The sequence below is a fragment of the Eleginops maclovinus genome, chromosome 23, assembly GCF_036324505.1.
Source record: "Eleginops maclovinus isolate JMC-PN-2008 ecotype Puerto Natales chromosome 23, JC_Emac_rtc_rv5, whole genome shotgun sequence".
Taxonomy (NCBI): domain Eukaryota; kingdom Metazoa; phylum Chordata; class Actinopteri; order Perciformes; family Eleginopidae; genus Eleginops; species Eleginops maclovinus.
In genome coordinates, this window is record NC_086371.1 from 2,994,576 (window position 1) to 3,016,648 (window position 22,073).

Sequence of the window (22,073 nt, forward strand, 5' to 3'; positions counted from 1 at the left end):
AACCGCCGCAGTAACTTACTTCCTGACATCAAATACAGAACGACCTCATGTTGACATTCCTGTGTATGACCACTGCTAAGCTAACAGCACAACCGCCTTTTTTATGACACGGAGAAGCTTCAGACTTTCCTCAGTGGTGGGGTTAAACTTGAGCATCTCTTCAGCTTGTGTTAACCACAGACCATATTTCAGACTTCTAATCACAAACACTTTAAAATCATTGATGGAATGCTAGTTATTTTCCAGCTTCAAGGACTCATTCCTGCACCACTTTATTCGCTGCAACCTGTAGTGCAGTAACCCTGTGATGGCTCATTATGGTTAAAAACTCGGCTCTCTCTGACACCGGGACACTTTTCTCTCCGTAATAAAGCTTATCACGGCTGGTAATTGCCCCTCATTACTTGGGCATTTATCTGCCTCCCATCTCCTTAACGGGATAAAAATCAATCAATAGCTGCTCGTCTTTGTAGAGCCGCAGACGGAGGTGGAAGATGGCGGGCGAGGACGGGATTACGCCCGGAGCTGCCGCATGACACCATACAATCCTAATGGGCTTCTTCACGCCGCGCTCACCTAATCACCCGTATCAAACACTCCTCAGCAGCCTCCTATTTATTTGATTCCTCTCACATTAAATTATATAGGATTTAGAAAAAGGGATTAATTTTTTCAACACTTGTAAGAAGCCTTAGCCACTTAATTAGGGTTGGAAATAATACCGCAATTACTATGGGATTTTATGGCCTCGGAGCGTTTAGTTAATTATGATTTTGCACCCGACTGCTAATTTCTCCTTTGGAAACTTTTTTTGTGAGACTTTTTCCATCCAGTGTGCCATTGTTGTGCAGCCTGTTGTTTATCAGTGCTGCTGCTATCAGTCGCTCAGCTCATCATTCACTGCCATATTGTTTCTGCACACAATGCATCTGTGTTTGCAGCGAGCAGAAATCAGATTTACAGATCAATGGACTCCGGGGTTTTGTCTTCCACACAATGAGCCGTGATGAGACTGTGACAAGGTGGAACAATACTTTACCTGTGTGCGTGTGTGTGTGTGTGTGTGTGTGTGTGTGTGTGTGTGTGTGTGTGTGTGTGTGTGTGTTATCAAACAAAGCAAATCCATTCAAAATGTTTCTGCTGCAGGGAAAGTGTTTCCGAGGTTGTTGGGAAACTAACTTGAGATTCAGTCACATCTTCAGATGTATATCACAGACAGTAAATAAAACTTCCCCTGAGCGTCTGATAAAGATCTGGACATTTTGAATTTAGTTCCAACAGGAAGTAGAAACAGGGGTGGAGAGAGGCAAGTATGGCAGGAACTCAATCATTCAAAGAACCTGATTTAGAGACAAAAGGTCTGTTTAAATTCACAGTTTCTCACCAGAACTCACTGAGTGTTCGTTCTAGATCTAGTGTATATGTTGTTGTTGTTGTTGTTGTTGTTGTTGTTGTTGTTGTTGTTGTTGGAAAGTCTTACAGGGACGGCCCACTTCTGAGGGTGTAACCAGGTGTAAATGCTTATTATTTAAAATGTACGCCCATAGTTAATACCACTTAATAACCCTCCCTCTTTCGTGTATATTGGGGACCAGTCCCTAACAAAATCAAGAGTTCCTGTTAGCTCATCTGGTAGGCTCTCCTATGGCTAAATGGACATCAGATTTTCAAACCATGCTACATTTCAGGGGTTCTTCAGCCGATTTTCAAACCATTTCTGCAGTATTGTAAGGCGTGCAGCATACAAAGCAATTCCAATGATGTTCCTGTGTGTGCGTTCATAAATTCAGTCTATTCCCAGAAACAAATGATATACATTTGAAGGTAGTTCTATCCCAAACACTTTCTAAATCTCGCTGCCCAAAAAGTTTACATTTTAGGGCACAACCACATAATACATTTCATGCATAGTGAAGAGCACATAGGATCAGATTTACATCGAACAGCTGGGGTTACATGTAGGATTTGTTAGAAACTGTAATCTTCTTAACATTCAACACATTTTTTGGACACATTTCATCATCCAGGTGGGAACCAACATAGAAGATAGAATCGGAGGATGAAACCCTCCTTATTTGTCACATACATGCACACAGCAGAGCACAAACAGTGAAACTGGTCCTCTGCATTTAACCCATCCTAGTACTAGGAGCAGTGGGCTGCTACCGTGCAACACCCGGGGAGCAATGGGGGGGGGGGGGATTGGAGGTGTCCGGTGCCTTGCTCAAGGGCACCACAGCAGGGCCTAGGAGGTGAACTGGGACGTCTCCAAGTAGCAGTCCACTTTCCATATTTCAAGTCTGTTTGGGGACTTGAACCAGCAACCCTACGATTCCCAGTCCAAGCCCCTACTGACTGAGCCACTGCTGGATGAGCCAACATCTTCCTCCAAGGTTGTTTTAATCTTAATAGCAAGCTAAAATTCAATCATAAATATAACTTAAAATACGCTTTTTTCCAATTGATTTATGTCCAAACCACTTTTTATTTTTAGTATGGACTGAAGGTAGCTCCTGATTTTCTTAATCAAGATCACATTCAGTCCTGAGTTGTGAAAAGGACTCAAGAGTTTCATCTACAAGCAGGTCTTTCATTTTTAAGATACCAGACACCTTCCATATTTTGAAACCCAAAGCTGAACAAGATTGAGCGAAGTCACCGTGACATACAATCGATGCCAAAACAGAGTATAGTTCATTAATCATCTTCCAAAAATAATTGTAACTCAAAGGAAACAACAAAAGTGTAGCAGCGATTGTTTTTAGCTGCAAGAAAAACTGGATTTTTATGAATTCCTTCGATACCACCCGGTGTATTTTGTTTTGCTTGAATGTGAATAGAGCGCTTTACAAACAGCAGCAAAATATATATAAAACACATCCAGAGGAACTCGCTCCCATCTGTTTCTCCTGCTCAAACTGTTGATGTAAGAAAACAGAAGTCTGCAGGTTAGAAAACATCTCCATGCAACTCTGTGCAGCCTGTGATCCAGGTAGTAAACACCTGGAGGGAAGAGTCTCGAATCACCTCCGTGTCCTCTGCGAATGTTGATTCAGCGCTTGTGTCTCCATGGGGCCGAAGGGCGGAGACACCAAACCCCGCTTCTGATCCCCCTGAGACGCTCTCAGATGTATGGAGAGCTGCTGCCGTGTGTGTTGGAAACAAACAGCAGAAGAAGAACGCTCCCCTCCTCACCCCGAGCTCTGCTTTGATTGACAGCTCAAATAAGAATGGAGGGTAGAAGAGAAATCCTGGCAGCGCTTCACACTCTTCAACTTTTCCTCTTCTCAGCAATTTTTCTAATGTCTTTCCAACAAGTCACATCCAGTCGTCTTTGGACTAAAAAAATAGGTGTTTATGAGGGTGTTCACACTCTACTGGGTATCGTTGTTTTTACTCCCCGTTAATTACAAAGAAGCCTATAATGCATACAGATCTGCACTGTATCATTATGCTGGTCCATATAAACCTTTTGGGGTTTTTATTGCAACAATGCATTATAAACATACCTTTTATTAATAGCTATTTTAATGTTGAGATAAGTAGGATGTTGTGTAAAAATGATCGTAACACATTTTGTTACAACACTTAGTTCAACACTCGATTCTGATTGGTCAATTTGAAAAATGTACAGGTAGTTAATTCCTGCTAACAGACCGTTGCTGCACAGTCATATCAATCCGAAGAAAGAAGTCAAGTGTATTTAACGTCTGCGGGTCACAATAAAACATTACCAAACACTAAAGGGAACATCAAACGAAGACAGACAGGAAGTAAACACTAAAGGGAACATCAAACGAAGACAGACAGGAAGTAAACACTAAAGGGAACAGCAGAAGAAGACAGACAGGAAGTAAACACTAAAGGGAACAGCAGAAGAAGACAGACAGGAAGTAAACACTAAAGGGAACAGCAGAAGAAGACAGGCAGGAAGTAAACACTAAAGGGAACATCAAACGAAGACAGACAGGAAGTAAACACTAAAGGGAACATCAAAAGAAGACAGACAGGAAGTAAACACTAAAAGGAACATCAAAAGAAGACAGACAGGAAGTAAACACTAAAGGGAACAGCAGAAGAAGACAGACAGGAAGTAAACACTAAAGGGAACAGTGAAGAAGACAGACAGACGGACGGACAGACAGACAGACAGACAGACAGACAGACAGACAGACAGACAGACAGACAGACAGACAGACAGACAGACAGACAGACAGACAGACAGACAGACAGACAGACAGACAGACAGACAGACAGACAGACAGACAGACAGACAGGAAGTAAACACTAAAGGGAACAGCAGAAGGAGACAGACAGGAAGTAAAAGTTGTTTTTAAGTTACCCTAAATTGTCATTGTTTGCTTTACCGCAGAAGAAGAACACTCCTCTCACCTCCAGCTCTGATTTGATTGACAGCTTTTTTTTTTACGAAAGAGGAGAAATCCCTGCGGTGCTTCACACTCCGACAACTTTTTCTCTCCTCAGTAACTTTTTTAAATATTTCTTATCAAATCACATCCATTCATCGTTGGAGGGGAGCATAAAGTAAGGATTTGTGAGGATGTGCTTCCTGTGATCATCGGTCATGCCTGTCATTCAGCAGCTGAAGCGTCACGATCCGTCTCCTTTGTCCGGCTGACGTCAGGATGGTGTTCGACTGACGTCCGGCTCCGGATGGATAAAGCTGGACTCAGGGAGCCCGTCGACGCAGCAGAGAAGTTTACTTCGTTAGTCATAGTTGTTTTTATTTGCAGGAAGAGTGATATCACATGGCCGGCTCACAGTTCATGAAGGAGGCGTTCAGGGGCCCTGACAGAAAGAATGGAGCTGGTCATTTGTCTTTGCAGCTGGAGGGCTTAATAATGTCCTTTAAGATAAGATGAGATGTCCTTTTATTGATCCCAATTTGGGGAGCACAGTATAGATATGACATTGCCCTTGAATAAGAAGAAAATACAAAAAGTTATAAAATAATAGTAATAATAATAAAAAATATACAAACGTTATAAAAATAGAATTAATATAAAAACTCAAATGAATAAAAAAGTGATTTTAAAAAATGTAACGAAAATAAGAAATACAATCAAATTAAATTCACAATTAATTTAAATTAACTTAAATAAAATCAGAACAAAAGAAAGATATATATATATAAATATATATATACACATCAGCAGTAGAAGATAAACAAAACACACATAACAGTGAATCTTTTCCACAATAGTTTTACAATTTGTCTGTTTAAAGAAACCAAGTAAAACATTTACTTTTTTACTGTTTTTAATGAGAAAAAGTGAGAAATAGATGAATAACAAACTGTCTTCTGTGGGGCACACTAACTCGGTTTAAGAGCAAATTAGAAGTAAAATAAAACAGAAGAAGAAAGTAAAATGTACACTGCAAAGAAGTCAGTTGTGTTTAATCAGAGGAGATGAAAACTCCAGTCTTTAGAGGAATAAACTTGGTACCATGTTCAATACCCATTCATTAAAACCTATGCATAATGCCTTACAATCTGCACTGTTTACCTATAGTTTTAAGCACTCAGAAATATTGGTTATGCTTTATAACAACATTAAAAAACATTAGCACGAATAAAAGTATACAAACCAAATGTCAGTGTGTGAGCAATTGCGAATTACGAGGTGTTGAAATACTTGAACTTTTAAGTACCTTTTGACTAAATTGTGTTTTGTAATATTTTATGGTTATTTATGAAACGTTTCTTTTATTCTTGTGTCAAACATGACTTTAACATAAACTGCCCTAATTTTTATTAAATATTTGTATACATAAGACCTAATTTATTTATAGCTCAACCTTTCGCTTGCTGCTGGTGAGAATATTTTAACATAACATTTGGCAGGGAGTGGAAAAGTGTGCCAGCCTCGTCGCAGGGCTTATCCACCGAACTTGAGTGTGAGTAGAAGTGAAGTGTTTTTATATTAAAACCAGCCTCTCCTCAGAAGCAGAAGAATCACAGAAAAGGTCACGAGTCAGTCGATTGGCAGCTGGTATTTGCGGCGCCGTCCACACCAGCTCTCCGTGTTACCACGAGCCGCCGCCAAGACATGAACAAGCTGCTGTGTGCTGTTTGGAGTGTACTGCTGCCTGACAGACGGCGCTCGGGGTTTTGAGGCCTGTGTCATTTTCCATGGTGCACCTTCTTCCTCTTCTGCTTCTTCCTCCTGGTCTTTGTCCCTGCGGTTTGAATCTCACAAAAGAGAGAGTGGTGCAGTAATGAGCACTTAAACCAACATGAGGGTTAGCATGTTGACACTTTCTGTTCCTTTGTCTGGAAGTCAATGGTTTTCTGACTGTGTTTTTGGGTAGAAGCCAGAAATAAGGTCTGTGGTTAACACAAGCTGAAGAAATGTTCACTAACGTTTGTTCTACGGCATAAAACACATCAGTAAATATCCCACCGGTAGATTGAAATTGGCAGTGGCTAAGAAGTGTCTAAATGAGACGACTAAACGGCATCACGCTCAACATTAGCCACCTTTAGCTTAGCGGTGGTGACTTGAAGTCATGTGACCGTGCTGTAGTTCCTTTATAGCCCAACATTAGGCGCCTTTAGCTTAGCGGTGGTGACTTGAAGTCATGTGACCGTGCTGTAGTTCCTTTTTAGCCCAACATTAGCCGCCTTTAGCTTAGCGGTGGTGACGTGAAGTCATGTGACCGTGCTGTAGTTCCTTTATAGCCCAACATTAGCCGCCTTTAGCTTAGCGGTGGTCACGAGAAGTCATGTAACCGTGCTGTAGTCCCTTTATAGCCCAACATTAGCCGCCTTTAGCTTAGCGGTGGTGACCTGAAGTCATGTGACCGTGCTGTAGTTCCTTTATAGCCCAACTTAGCCGCCTTTAGCTTAGCGGTGGTCACGAGAAGTCATGTAACCGTGCTGTAGTCCCTTTATAGCCCAACATTAGCCGCCTTTAGCTTAGCGGTGGTCACGAGAAGTCATGTAACCGTGCTGTAGTCCCTTTATAGCCCAACATTAGCCGCCTTTAGCTTAGCGGTGGTGACCTGAAGTCATGTGACCGTGCTGTAGTTCCTTTATAGTCCAACATTAGCCGCCTTTAGCTTAGCGGTGGTCACGTGAAGTCATGTGACCGTGCTGTAGTTCCTTTATAGCCCAACATTAGCCGCCTTTAGCTTAGTGGTGGTCACGTGAAGTCCTGTGACCGTGCTGTAGTTCCTTTATAGCCCAACATTAGCCGCCTTTAGCTTAGCGGTGGTGACGTGAAGTCATGTGACCGTGCTGTAGTTCCTTTATAGCCCAACATTAGCCGCCTTTAGCTTAGCGGTGGTGACGTGAAGTCATGTGACCGTGCTGTAGTTACATATCAAAAATCAATACCTATATATATTTTTTTTTTAATTATAGGAAGACCACACTAAGATAAAACCTCTTATTGGACTCTGACAATAAACAAAACATTTCTTTAAATGCCATGTAAAGGAAACTTCCCAGCATTCCTTGCCAACACCATTCCCCCTGATCCCTCAGGATGTCCCTCCTCCTCCTCCTCCTCTTCCTCCTCCTCCTCCTCCTATGCGCCGCCTGACATTTCATTCCTTCCTCCCTCGGGGCCTCCTCTTCCTCTCTGACCCTTCGCTGCTCTCTGCCCTCAGAAATGTCATCCTGAGAGTCGCTGTTTGAGAGGCGAGGGAACGGAGAGGCTTTGCACCGCTGTCATATTAAAAAGGGAAGGTGAGACGTAGCGTTCATAATATCCGGGAAGACTTCAATGTCCCGTTTCAATGTTTATTATTGAGCTTTAAAACAATTGATAGGAAGGCTATATAAAGACTGTGTTTCTCATAGCATGTAGATGTATGCTTTATACTTTTGTTTTATTTAGTGGGCTATTGGCTACGAGACCAGTCCTGATTTAACATGTATGCAAAATGCAAAAAAAACCCTGAAATTAATAAATGATATGCAAGCCTAAGCTGTAACCTTTTACCCAGCATTATATTATTATTTGACATTATATTATTGGGTTTTGTAACCAATAATACATGAAGGAGCATTCGTTTTAATTCGTAGTGTGAACCCAATTTACTTACTGTTTACTCTGTAAAATACTGGGTGTTTGTCCCACAGTACTGCAGCTTATCTTTAAAATATCTAATAACTAATAAAACTAGTAAGTATGAGCTCTAAATAAATGTAAAAGCATTTCAAAAATAGTTTGAGTATAGTTGCATCTCACCACAGCGTCATGTGACTCTGCTGAAGCCTTTGTGGTGGGTTCAAGTGAAAGCACTTTTGACCAACACACAGTCAGTGTTAGTCAACAGTCGGCTCCCTCGAAACTAGTTGATGTTAGTTTAGTGTGTCAGAGCCTTTAAACTCAATCAAACCAACCTGGGGGGTGGGGGGGGGGGGGGTCGCTGTTTAAAGAGCAAGTCAAACAAAAAGCATCATGGCAGCCGGCGCCTGGCCCTTTTAACATCAACACATCCTGCTGGCAAATAGAAAGAGACAACTGTTTGGTCACATTGTGAGGGCCCAAACACACACACACACACACACACACAACACACACACACACACACACACACACACACACAGTGGCAGTGTGTTAAACGGTTATTTGCTCTGGCTGCCTGAGCCAATAGGATTCAACCAGCCGTGGAGGTGTGGACACAGAGAGAGCTGAACCCTGGGATTACCTGTGTGTGTGTGTGTGTGTGTGTGTGTGTGTGTGTGTGTGTGTGTGTGTGTGTGTGAGTGTGTGTGTGTGTGTGTGTGTGTGTGTGTGTGTGTGTGTGTGTGTGTGTGTGTGTGTGTGTGTGTGTGTGTGTGTGTGTGTGTGTGTGTGTGGTTTGCACACTTGAGGACTGATTTTAGGAACTAGTTTTACTTACAAATTGCTGCTTAAACTTGAAGTTACTTTATTCCCTTCATTTCTGAAGCGTGTATTCAGTTTAAACATTAAACCTAAAGGCTGGTTTGTTCCTAATTATTCTGTTTACACGTTTATCTCCTAAAAACATTCTGCTCCTCGTGATGTTCCTCAGAGCTTTCCTACAGACACAGGGAAACACAGCTCAACATGCAATCGTGCTTGTGTGGAAATCCACTCGTTATTACTTTCACAGGGACATAAAACCAGGAAGTAGCAGATTAAATGAACAATAATGTGAGCAGTTTAAATAAAACTGACTTTCTACAGTCTGGCGACATTTAGTTCTCAAAGCAATGAACAACAAAAACACACAAACAAAAGAGGCAATTTCACTTTAGAGTAAGCAGTAAAAAAAGAAGATAAATAAGTAATTAAAGAATTTATTAAGAGCAGCAATAAATGTACCACTAACTAGTTAAAGCCACCAGAGTCTTCAGTGGTTCGGTATCACAAACAGTGAACACTGCTAGCTAGGTAAGCTAGGTAGTAGCTCGCCACTTACAGCATACAGTAAGAAGTGCTAAACTGCAGACTAATTTGAGCATTTAACAACTAATTCCTGCACTATATGCAGGATATGTAGAGACTTATAAACTCACTCATTAACTGCATTTCGCTGATGTACAGTACAGGGACAACACAGTGACAGCGTGATCTGTAAAATAATTGAATTTCACGCATCTCTGTCCTGACACGCTGCATCACGAGTCTATTTAAACCCAGTGAGGAGGAAGAAACTGACCCACTTAATGTATTTATCTCTGTGCATCTGTCACAAATGAAGATGAATGACACAAAAACAGAAGAAAAAAATCACGTTACAGGCAAACCTCCGTCATTCGTCATCTCCACATTTCCACCTATCCAACAAACACACACAGTGGTAATCCAGAGATCTGACTCTGCTCTGTGTCTCTACACATAGACGTACAGTACACTGCTAAAGATATTCTTAAAGCAGCGTCTTTTGTTTACGTAAAAAGAAAGTAGCCTCCCGCAGTTTACTACAATTTGCTATTAACAGGTGACTCTGTTATTACTGTTATTTTGGGTGTTGTAAGTAACTGAAGCAAAAACTGTGGCCTCAAAAATGTAGCGGACTGGAAGTCTAAAGTAGAGTAAAAAGAGAAATACTCAGGTAAAGTACAAATACCTTAGAATTGTAGTTAAGTACTTGAGTAAATGTACATTCAGAAGTATATCAGGAATAAATATTACAAACAACGGTCTGTTCTCCTCAGCAGCGGTCTGTTCTCCTCAGCAGCGGTCTGTTCTCCTTAGCAACGGTCTGTTCTCCTTAGCAGCGGTCTGTTCTCCTTAGCAGCGGTCTGTTCTCCTTAGCAGCGGTCTGTTCTCCTTAGCAATGGTCTTTTCTCCTTAGCAACGGTCTGTTCTCCTTAGCAGCGGTCTGTTCTCCTTAGCAGCGGTCTGTTATCCTTAGCAACGGTCTGTTATCCTTAGCAGCGGTCTGTTCTCCTTATCAGCGGTCTGTTCTCCTTAGCAACGATCTGTTCTCCTTATCAGCGGTCTGTTCTCCTAAGCAACGATCTGTTCTCCTTATCAGCGGTCTGTTCTCCTTAGCAACGGTCTGTTCTCCTTAGCAACGATCTGTTCTCCTTATCAGCGGTCTGTTCTCCTAAGCAACGATCTGTTCTCCTTAGCAAGGGTCTGTTCTCCTTAGCAACGGTCTGTTCTTCTTAGCAGCGGTCTGTTCTCCTTAGCAACGGTCTGTTCTCCTCAGCAACGGTCTGTTCTACTCAGCAACGGTCAGTTCTCCTTAGCAACGGTCTGTTCTCCTTAGCAACGGTCTGTTCTCCTTAGCAAGGGTCTGTTCTCCTTAGCAACGGTCTGTTCTCCTTAGCAGCGGTCTGTTCTTCTTAGCAACGGTCTGTTCTCCTTAGCAATGGTCTGTTCTTCTTAGCAACGGTCTGTTCTCCTTAGCAACGCTCTGTTCTTCTTAGCAACGGTCTGTTCTTCTTAGCAGCGGTCTGTTCTCCTTAGCAACGGTCTGTTCTTCTTAGCAACGGTCATGTTATCCTTATCAGCGGTCTGTTCTCCTTAGCAACGGTCTGTTCTCCTTATCAGCGGTCTGTTAGTGAGGTTCAACAACCCTTGACATGTCATTACATTATATTTGATTTAATTTGACTGACGCTTTTAACCACAGTGACTTACAATAAGTCCAAACCAACCAATCAGAATGGATTATTCAACTATGCCGTGTAAAGGATAGACCTAAATGCGTGTGTGTTTATATGTGAGGGTTGAAGAGGTTGTTTTGCAATATACTAAGATGAGTTTAATACAGTTGTAGGATTCTTACAGTGTACAATAATAATACAGGTCTATGAATAGAGGCCCTGCGCTGGAGAAATGGCAGCTTTAAGAGCGCTCATAGGGGAGGACGTTTTCTGCAGCAGCAGCGAACATGAAGAACAAAAGCATGAGATCCATGACGAGCGATCAGGGACCTCCAGGAGCACAGCCTGCTGGGAAACATCCCACAATGCACTGGGGGAGAGTCATGGGAGGAAATGTTCGGGGAAATGTTGAGTTTCTCTGGAGAACAAAAAGAAGAAGTAGATGAAGACTTGTTTTGCCTTTTAGTGTGTGTGTGTGTGTGTGTGTGTGTGTGTGTGTGTGTGTGTGTGTGTGTGTGTGTGTGTGTGTGTGTGTGTGTGTGTGTGTGTGTGTGTGTGTGTGTGTGTGTTCTTGAGTGAAGATATAAATTAACGTCTTCCCACGGGACAGCGAGCCAATTATTTCTTCTTGGGAAAACACCAGTGGAAAAGACAGAAGAAGAGGAGGAAGTGACACAAAGACACACACAATGACACAAAGACACACACAATGACACAATGACACAAAGAGACACACAATGACACAAAGAGACACAAAGAGAAACCTAATGAATGAAAACAGAGACTAATTGCTTGACAGACACAAAGAGGTGAAAAAGTCACAAAATGAAAATGGAGACACACAAGATGATAATAAAGACAGGAGCAGTAGGAGATGAAAGATCAAATTGTGCCCGTTAGTTCTCATATTGGTAATGATTTCATCTCTTGACCTCTGACCTTTGACCTCTGTACAGTCAGAGCAGTAAAGTTCTTCCCTCAAGGGACACAGCTGCATATCCTGCAGCTGCAAGGATATCATCTCAACGAACACCATGGATGTATTTAAAGGGGTTTATATAATGCCCTTTGGGGTTTTCCTTTCCTGTAGTGTGTTATATAGATTGTTGTGCATGTCAATGGTCTGCAAAGGCTAAAATCCCTATCGGCTAGTGCTACAACACATTGTACATGATAAGCTAAGGGGCGGGACATCTGTAAGCAGTTGACCAATCAAAACAGAGCCGGCCAGCTGACAAATCAGAGCAGACTGGGCTCTGGTTTCAGACAGAGGGTGAAAAGAGGTGCTGCAGCAGAACATTAAAGCACGGAGACATGTCCCAGGAGAGACACGACATACAAATATGAACCTCTTTTAGCGTTTGGATGGTTTAAATTGCATTCTTCTTTATTTGTGATATTTGGAAGTGCGGCTTCATTTAAGTTTTACGTATGAATATAATAAATGGAGTTTATTCCAAATATGTATAAGTTACTTTGTACATTTTGTGCAGACCGCATGCTATTCAGATCCACTGAAAAGGTTATATGAGAAATCTTTCATCATAACTCTTATCAAAGACATGCATCCAGACTGATCTGATATTTTCTAAACAACGTCTGTGAGCTCTCGTATCAGCAGGTCCTCGCTAACCTATACCTGAACTCCTGAAAACGATGCTTTGAAGTGCGTTTGTGGTGAAAAGAGAAACCACTTCATCCATCTCTGCTCGTCTTTCACACACACTCAGTAATATGTGGCTGCAGTGAAAGGAATTCACCTAAAGAAAGATTAAAAACATTACCAGAGATAAACGAGCTAACGGGCAGGCAGACGATGGCCTTGGCGATGTTTACAAATAATATCAATGCAGGAAGATGGGAAAAAAGGAGGTGACAGCTGAATGTGAAGCAGACGGATGTCTTACACTGCCTGAAAGCGTCAACAGATTAGTGTTAGTGTTCAGAGCTGAAAGAGACTCTGAACTGCTCAGGAGAACAACAGGAAATGATCTACCTTTTCTAAAAAGTGACGTTGTTCGTCTTTCATCAAGCATCTTGTCAAAGTCGTCCTCTGATTTGAACCTGTCGTGAGCTTTTGTTTGTTTCCTGTTTTATTTTAAAAGTCTCTCTCCTCATGTGGCTCCAAAATGGTAGAATGAACTTCAAACCAACCAGGACTAAATATTCAAACCGACATGTTTGGACTGTAACTTGAATTGACTTCCAGGAGAGGGAACAGGAAGTGCTAAAATGCTGAGTCATTTCCGGTTTAAGGACTCATTCCTGCACTATTGGACCCCTGCAACGCTTTTATACATCCATCTTCAGAACATGCCTCACGCTCAGACCAACATGTTACGTCTCGATGTTTCAGAAACACAGTCAGAGTGTTGCTCATGTTCCGACTGAAACTGAACTCTCCTCTCCAATGCGTCCGTCGCCGACAATCTGAGCGTAACGCTGTGAGCACAGAAACAATCATCAGGACTGACGATCCAAACAAAAAATAAACCTTCTTGTAGACATGTACACTGGCCTGGAGCTGTGTGTGTGTGTTTCCTGTTAATGGAAAAATCTGAAATGTGTTTGCCTGTCGGGGGTGAAGACCCTGCAATGACAAAACGTCACATTTTGTTTGTTAAAGAGTCAGAAGTGAACAGGAGAGACGCTGAAGCCACTGATAAATACTGTCATTAAACCAGAGAGAGACTCCGTGATGAAGAGGAGCATTTCCTCCTTTCTTCTTCTTCTTTATATCTTCGACTCCATCTCTCTGCGAGCTCCTCTGGAAACAAACATGATATTAATATCATTTATCTAACATTATAAAAGCCCAGAATACTGCATCTTGAGACCAGGGTTGGACTGGTGAGCTCATGTGAGTAAACAGATATTTTCAGGAGCTGCTGAAATGTTTTATTAAAGCAAGAATATTTAAACCTCACAAAGGACACAAACCACAGCTTCCTCATGCATGGACTTAACTAACAAATCCTGTCTGAGTAACAATAATGGAAAATGGGAAAACAAATAACAACATATACAAAATAAATAATAATAAATATCTAATAAAATAAATAATTATAACAATTTATAAAACAATAGTGATAATAATTACAATAATAATAATAATAATAATATAATTAATTATAATATTTTATGTATTCATTTTTTTGTAGTATTATTTTATTTACTCAATATATATTAATTATTTGTGTATTTTCCATAATTGTTCCCTAATTGTACCACTATAATAAGAATACAAATAATACAATTAAGTATAATAAAATATATCTAATAATAATAACAATAATAACAACAATAATACTAATAATAATTTAAAAATCCACAATTACTTTTCATTCATCAAACTGTATCATGTTTGTTTTTTTACTTTGCACCTATTTTAATCCAGTTTTGCGTTTCAATATTTTTTTTTTTATCACCGCATCGATCAACTAAGAGTCTGACCAATCTCCATCATTCCTGTTTTCCTTTAATATCCCCCTTAACCTCTAACCCCTCCCCCTGCAGCAGTGTAACACACACACACTAACACACTTGAAACAGAGCAACACACTGACTGATGAGCGTCTGACGGTGGGTGTATTCAGGACTGATCTTGTAGTTTCTGTGTGGGTACCAGTAGCAGAAAGACGTGGTGGTTGTGGGGGGGGGGGGTTCAGTGTGTAGGACGTGGCATATTTTACCCGGGGGGGGTTTCTATCTGCCGTGTTAGATATTACTCGCTGTGATTCAGCCGGGGGAGTGATTGACCTGTCAGCGGGAGCAGCCACCGGGCCTCGCTCTGTTTCTGCAGATTGATACTTCCTGTTTCCCTCACAGCTATAATAACGGTACTGTACACACACACACACACACACACACACACACACACACACACACACACACACACACACACACACACACACACACACACACACACACACACACACACACACACACACACACACACACACACACACACACACCCATGAGGAACCATTTTTACATAGACTTGCTTTGTGTGGCCAGAAAAATGTGGACAAGTGTTTTTAGTGTGAACTGGTTTGCCAATGGGATCTGATAGGAAGACATATAATGTTGCATTCAAGGACTATTCTTAATCATATATCTGCACATTCAAGCTTCTCTTGTCATTTAGCATTGTGTTTTCATTCCCAATTTATCACATATGGTCAATACAGAGCATTTCCATACATGACTGGACTTACTTCACCTATAAAGAGCTTAAACCATAACGAACAGCAGCCATTACTATCACATCTTCTGCTTATTTTTCTTAATGAGCCTGATTTCTTGAGGAAAAATGACTGTTTGCTTTTAATTCATGTGTGAACTACACTATTCTGTGGGCCTATAATTTAAGCAGACACATTCTTTATCCTAAATCTCTTGGTTTCTTCTTTTCTAAGGTCGCATTGTTCTCTTCTCTTACATAATACACGTAATAAATAATGAAGCTCTTATTGATATTTCTTTACTCTTGTACATATTTGCATTGTATTTGATATCGGTGTAGTCCAAAAGTAACGTAAAGTAGTCCGATTACTTTACTTTATATTGTTTTTGTTAAAATACTGTTACATTAAGTGGTAATTGGATCAGATATTGTGGTTTTAACTGGTTTTAATGGGGAAATATTCCACTGACTGTTTTTCTAAAGACACTTAACTGCACCCTCATTATCAGAACTAAGAGTAGATCCAAATTTTGATAGAATAAAATCTGTCCACACCAGTTTCCTGTTTTATTTTGAAATTCTTCACCCCCTGTCTGTTTTTACTTCCTGTCTCTGTGTTTTCCCTCCTGTTTGAACACCTGATTCTGTTCACCTGGTGCCTTTGGGTTGGTCCTCCTCTCCCCAGCTGTGTCTTGATGAGTATTTAAGTTCTGGTTTTCGGTTAGCAGGGTTCAGATCCTTGTATGTCTTACGTGGAAGTGGGTAACGTAGAGTTTTGTCACACTTGTTTGTCTGCATCTGAGTCCGCTCTGCTCTAAACCCGGACATTACCAGCCAAAAAGACTTTAAAAGGAAGGTGAAATCACAGACGGTCCCTCATATTAGAAAGTGCCTCACAGTCAGGATGCAGGCGGCCAGATAATCGATGCTCAGTCTGTGATTTATAGCGTTTGCTGAAGTCAGCGGTCTGCGAGGGGATTCCCTTTCCTCTCCCATTTAATAATTGGATCCCTGTGTGTAGAAGTTTTCACCGGAGCTTTACCCACAATGCAATCCTCATAACCCACATTACTAATGGAGACAAATGTTGCAATGCATCCTGGGAGGGTTCTCTAATTGGGGGAGAGGAAACAGAACATTTTTTTTGAAAAGGAAGTCTGAAAATAATCTGCAAGTGAGGAGAGTAAAATAGCTCCCAGCAGCAGAGGGTTATGCATACATTTATTTTATTCCTTTAAAATTCCTCGGACACTCGTAAAACGACGATTCAGCAGAAAACTGAATTGCAAAGAGGTGCATTACTTCATTTTATATACAGGTGCTTCTGTCTTCTGTTTAGTGGAAATCTTTGGAGCTGGAGCTGGATTTTAGTTCATGAAAGGAATTAAAAGTTGCAAATAAAGCACCTCATTTTCCTTTAACTTAGTCCAATACTTCTGCTGCAAAACGCCCACTATAAGAATTCATATCAGTATGTAGAGTCTCTCCTGGGACATGTCTCCATGCTTTAGTGTTCAAAAAGCTCTTTAATTTTCTCATACTGCCTGTGCTGCAGCTCCTCTTTTCACCCTCTGTCTGAAACCAGAGCCCAGTCTGCTCTGATTGGTTAGCTCTGTTGTGATTGTTCAACCGCTTAGAGATGTCCCGCCCCTTAGCCAATCACATAGCTTCACTTGCTCTGAACATGTTGAAGTCTGCAAATCCGTATTTAGTCTTTAAGAGGATTGATAGTCATAGTCTATTGGTCTGCTCCCCTTAGCAACGGTCGTCTCTTAGCTAAAGGTAAAAACTTCTAGCAATGACCAATCAGCATGAGTATTTAACTGAGCAGTGTGTCTCTGTGGCGAGGACAATCAGATTATGAAGTAATCCAAAAATATTCCACTTCAGGTCAGTGTGTGTTTATAGAGTTTCATCCCTGAGTAGATAAACTACTCAATGCAATGAAGAGATGAGAAGCTCTCCCTCCCTTTCTCCCTCCGTCTCTACTTCACTGCATGTCTTCCTCTTTATCCCTCAGTCACAAGGCCACATCCTCCCCCTCCTCTTTTCCTCCCCCTCCTCTCCTCCTCCTATCTGTGCTGCAGTCACATCGGGATAATTTGTTCCTATAATGGAGAAATTAGTCGGCCCTGAAATGAGCTTCTCTGTCTCTCCTACATCTCAGGGAGGAAGAAGAGGCAGAGGCATTGGAGAAAGAGGAAAATGCTGAAAAAGAATGAAGGAAGGATACTTTTTTGTCTCGGCAGCTTCCTATCCTCTTCCTCCTTATTATAAAATCACTTTATCGTCACTGCAGGAGCTTCATTACTAGAAAAATCAAATGCAATAAAACATTTTCCCCCGCTGGAAACCTCCATAACATGAGACATGTCGCTGATCATAACAATGTTTCCAAGATCTTCCCACACCTCACATATTATCATCTTATTGTATGAGTCCAAAGTATTTTTTATTTAATCCAAAATGTTCCTCTATATAATGTAATCCCAAAGATGTTTGTATATCTTTATTGTAAGTGCGATACAATCAACCTCAAGGGATTGACAACATTTTTTTAAACCCAAGTATGAATCATATATTTTTTCAGATTGTCTTAAATGTTTTCTTGATATTTTATTTTATATTTTTCTCTTGATTTTATTTTTCGTGTAATTATTAAGCTTATAGTATTTATTATTATTTATTTATATTAATAATTCCTGTTCTTTTTTGTACAAGCAAAATTGACAAAATATTTGTTTTCAAATGTTACTTTTATTTTATTTTATATGAATGTTTTTGAACATATTTTTACAGTATTTTTAGATATTTCCTAAATTTGTATTATCTTTATTTTTTAAATAACATTTCTTTATATTTTTGAGTGTTTTTTTTTAAATGTAGATTTTTTAGTATTTTTTCTTATATTTGAAAATCCTCAAAGACACAATGATTGTTATTGGATTTTTAAAATGCACACAGCCTCACCTTCACCGTGCAAACAGAAAACAGCATCTTCCTTGAGCTTCTTACCCTCAGTCCTATGTGATATTTTATGATTCAGTATGAAACTCGTTCTGCGGTCATTGAACCATCAGCAGGAAAACACAGATAGCGAGCGTTCAGGATGGGTCGGCCGTCGGGATATATTTGCTGATTGAGAGCTTTAAACCTACAAAGAAATGTGTAATTGAAAAGGCGAGTTTAGCCCGACAGCCTTTTGTGATATCTTTTTAATTAAGTTCCCTTTTCTAATGTGCGATCGGAGGCAGCGATAGGAGCGGGCGGCGGTGACACGCACAAGGTTTTGTTCATTAAAATGTGGATCTTCAAGAATGTGGCGCTAATTAAAATTCAGCCAGATGAAAAAAAAAAAGCAGAGACGCAGAGAGTCCACTTCACAGGCAGCTGGGAGCAAACACACAAAGAGACAATGACACATACGTGGGATTAACATGAACACCGTGTCTTAGCGTCGTACAACATGCCAGCTGTTCATATTAAAAACTATCAAGCAAGAGGACACCAACACATGGCAGCATTTACAGGCTCTGGATATTATATTAGACATACACCATCCTCCCTATAGTGGGGCAAACTGTTCCTCTGGAGTCAGGTTGTTAGCGTAGTTTAGCATAAAGACAGAAAGCTGGGGGGAGCAGCTACCTTACACCTGTGACGCGTCTCAGTTTGGATACACCTGACTTAAATATGGGGCTGTATTTAGCAGAGGTAATATCATTTCACAATGTCACAAAGAACCGTTACACATTGCATAATAATGTATACATTATATAATTTAAGTGTATTATTTCGCTTTATAGTATTTATTTTTCCTATTTTTGTTATATTTCACTACAATTCCTTATTTTTATGAATGCTTTTTCAATGTTTTAATAATGTTTTTCTTCTAAATTTTTATGAATGTTATTTGTGTATTATTTTTGCTTTATAGTCTTTATTTTTACATTTATTTCTTGATTTTTTAATTTAATTTGAATGTGTTTTTGTACATACTTTAATATATTTTATTTTTTTAAGTGTTTTCTTAGATTTCTCACAATTGAAACGTATAATAACTCGGTCACTGATTGTTGAAATAGGCCTATTTTATTTCCTTTTACTTCCTTTTCACCTCAAATCAATCAATATCTCTTCAGCTCTGTTGCCATTGTGGTTAGTATAAAACAGTGAATGGTGTGCAGGTGGAGCCCTTCAAAGTTACGAGTGTTCAGTTTGACAACAAGACAGACCGTTAAGAGTACCAAAAGCTTCAAGTGTCTATTGAAGAGAGAACATGGCGTCTGAAAGCAGAGACGTCTTTGTCTTCAATCAAACAGAGAAGAAGACGGGTAATGAAAAGAAAACCATGAAGAGCATTTTTCAACGGAAGCAGAAAGGCCTCTTCAGTTTCCCGTTTTTCCCAACATCAGTGAAGTCAGACAGTGAAAGCCCAATCAGAGCCGCGGGGTTGCAGAATAAATCCAATGAAGACGCATCACCACAAACACGACGATTCCTCCTGACAGCGAGGATCGAGAGGCTGGGAGACACAAACGAGCAGCTGTTACTGCTTACTTCCTGTTTGTCTTTGCCGTTTAAAGTGCTTTCTTTCTTCACTTAGGGTCTATTCAGCCTCCGTGGAGACGGGCGTTTTTCCTTTTGTGCCTTGTTGATGACTTTGGAGGCGAGTTAATGAAGGGCGATGGTGGAAGCAGAAAGCAGCAGATGAGGAGAAATAAAGACCAGAGAAGGGTTTTATTTATACACCAAACGCAATTATGGGATCTGGATTACTGCTAGGGGAGGAGAGTGTGTGGATGTGTGTTTCTCCAATGAAAGCACTTATAAAGTTGGCTGTGCTTTTGTTAAACTTTTTGTGTTCGATAGGGAGCCCTTCCTGCCGCTGAAAGTGGATTTAGACAATTCTCTGTTAATGATATAACAACGCCTCCAATGCTAAAGTCTCTGGATCATTTAACCGCGCTGTATATATTTATTGTGTTGCCTTTTATTTGATATTATATCCAAATACAAATTGGATTTGGGGACAGTACATGGTGCATTGGTTGCAACATTCATCCAAAACTGATCAAGAATCAGACCCGGGGTGTATTTAACCTGATGCTAGTTTTCTCAGGTATGATCCTTAGCTTTAGCTCATCATTAGCCGCCTAACCGAGCATTTACTGTTGGACATTTCCATTGGTCCTGATTGGAATATCTCAGCAAATATTGTATGGATTTCCATAACATTTGGTACATGCATACATGTTTCCCATAGGATGAATAATAATGACTTTGGTTAATCCCTGACTTTTTGTGTTGATATTTTTGGATATATATCATTGTTGACCTCTGGGAAAATGAAATGTTCAACACGTTCAATTTAGTTGTTTCTCTAAGATTTCTCAGATAGCTTTGGTGTCAAAAACTCACCTAAGAGCGTTGATCTCTTTTGATTACAGGTGGTTGAACCTAAAGGTGGATGGTTACTACCTGTGTGAGACGCCAATCATGTGTTGGACTGACTCCTGTTGGCTGACCTTGGACACAGATGTATATCAACACTTTAAGTTATCCCTTTGTGGTTATATACCCACATTGGATCAGGTGTCTGGTTTAAAGAACTACAAAATTATAATAGTCTATCGTCAAATTGAAACACTTCGGGACAAACAGCCTTTAAATCAAGAAAAAAATGACTGTTCTGACAAAAAATATTGAATGTGTCATCAAAAATACTTGGATAGTATAAATTCGGAATTAGGGAGTCTCGGTTTTTGAACTCCAATTCAACCCAAACACTGTGGGTCAAGATGTATTATTAATACTGTTGTTGATATAACGCAGCGTTCACACGGTTCCGTTCACTTAACGCTTGCCGGAGGGCGTATCTGGCGCTTGGGGTTAACGCGACCGCCAACCAATCACATTAATCTCCCGCCTGGCTCTGGACACTCAAAGCAAAAAAGCCCACTTTCTAGAGCTCGATTATTGCGAAAATGGATTTATATGATGAAGATTATTGGCATTAAAGTTTATGGCGCTATTCTATGCAACATGCCATGCTAGCTTAATATACTGGATGCCTGCTAGCTGTCCATTCGATGTTAAAACTAAGTAAACTGGATATAAACTCCCCAAACAGGTGAATACATACCAGTTTCACCCACTGTTTCTGCCACCTCCCTCCATGCCTGGTTCCTCCTGTTTGTGGTCGTACAAAACCGGGGTGATTCCCTTCAGTTGTTATCATTTTTTCCTCCATTTCTTGGTAAATGCGGCATTTTTACATACACGCGATTTGATTGGCTGGTGCTTCCGTCAACGCCTGAAAAGTTTTCCTCACCTTCGACGCGACGGAACCACAATGCAGTTTCGGCGACGCTTGACGTCTGCCCATTCACGGGGAGGTCCGACGCAATGGAACCGTGTGTACGGGCCGTAATGATCACACAAGTATTTTTCTTGCCATTGAGAACTAATTACACAACAAGCTTTACATTTGGTCTGCATGGCGTCTCTTCAGCTCCATACTACAGCAGGGTCAGGTCTATTAATTGGCTCCTGAAGAGCAACAACATAAATAAAGGTCTTGTAAGGTTGTTATTGCCCTCTGAATAAATGTTCAGAGTAAGTACCTGCTTAATTAAATCAAGCACCTTTACCCTGAAGCATATTATCTTTGGATTGGACCCTTTAACCATGGAACAAAGAGATGTGTCTGTGTTTATTGTATGGATACATGTGTGTGTTTCAGATATTGCTTACATGCATCCACTATTGTTCCTCAAATCTTTATTCTTCAACTTCTTCTTCTTATTATTTCAACCAAAAACACGT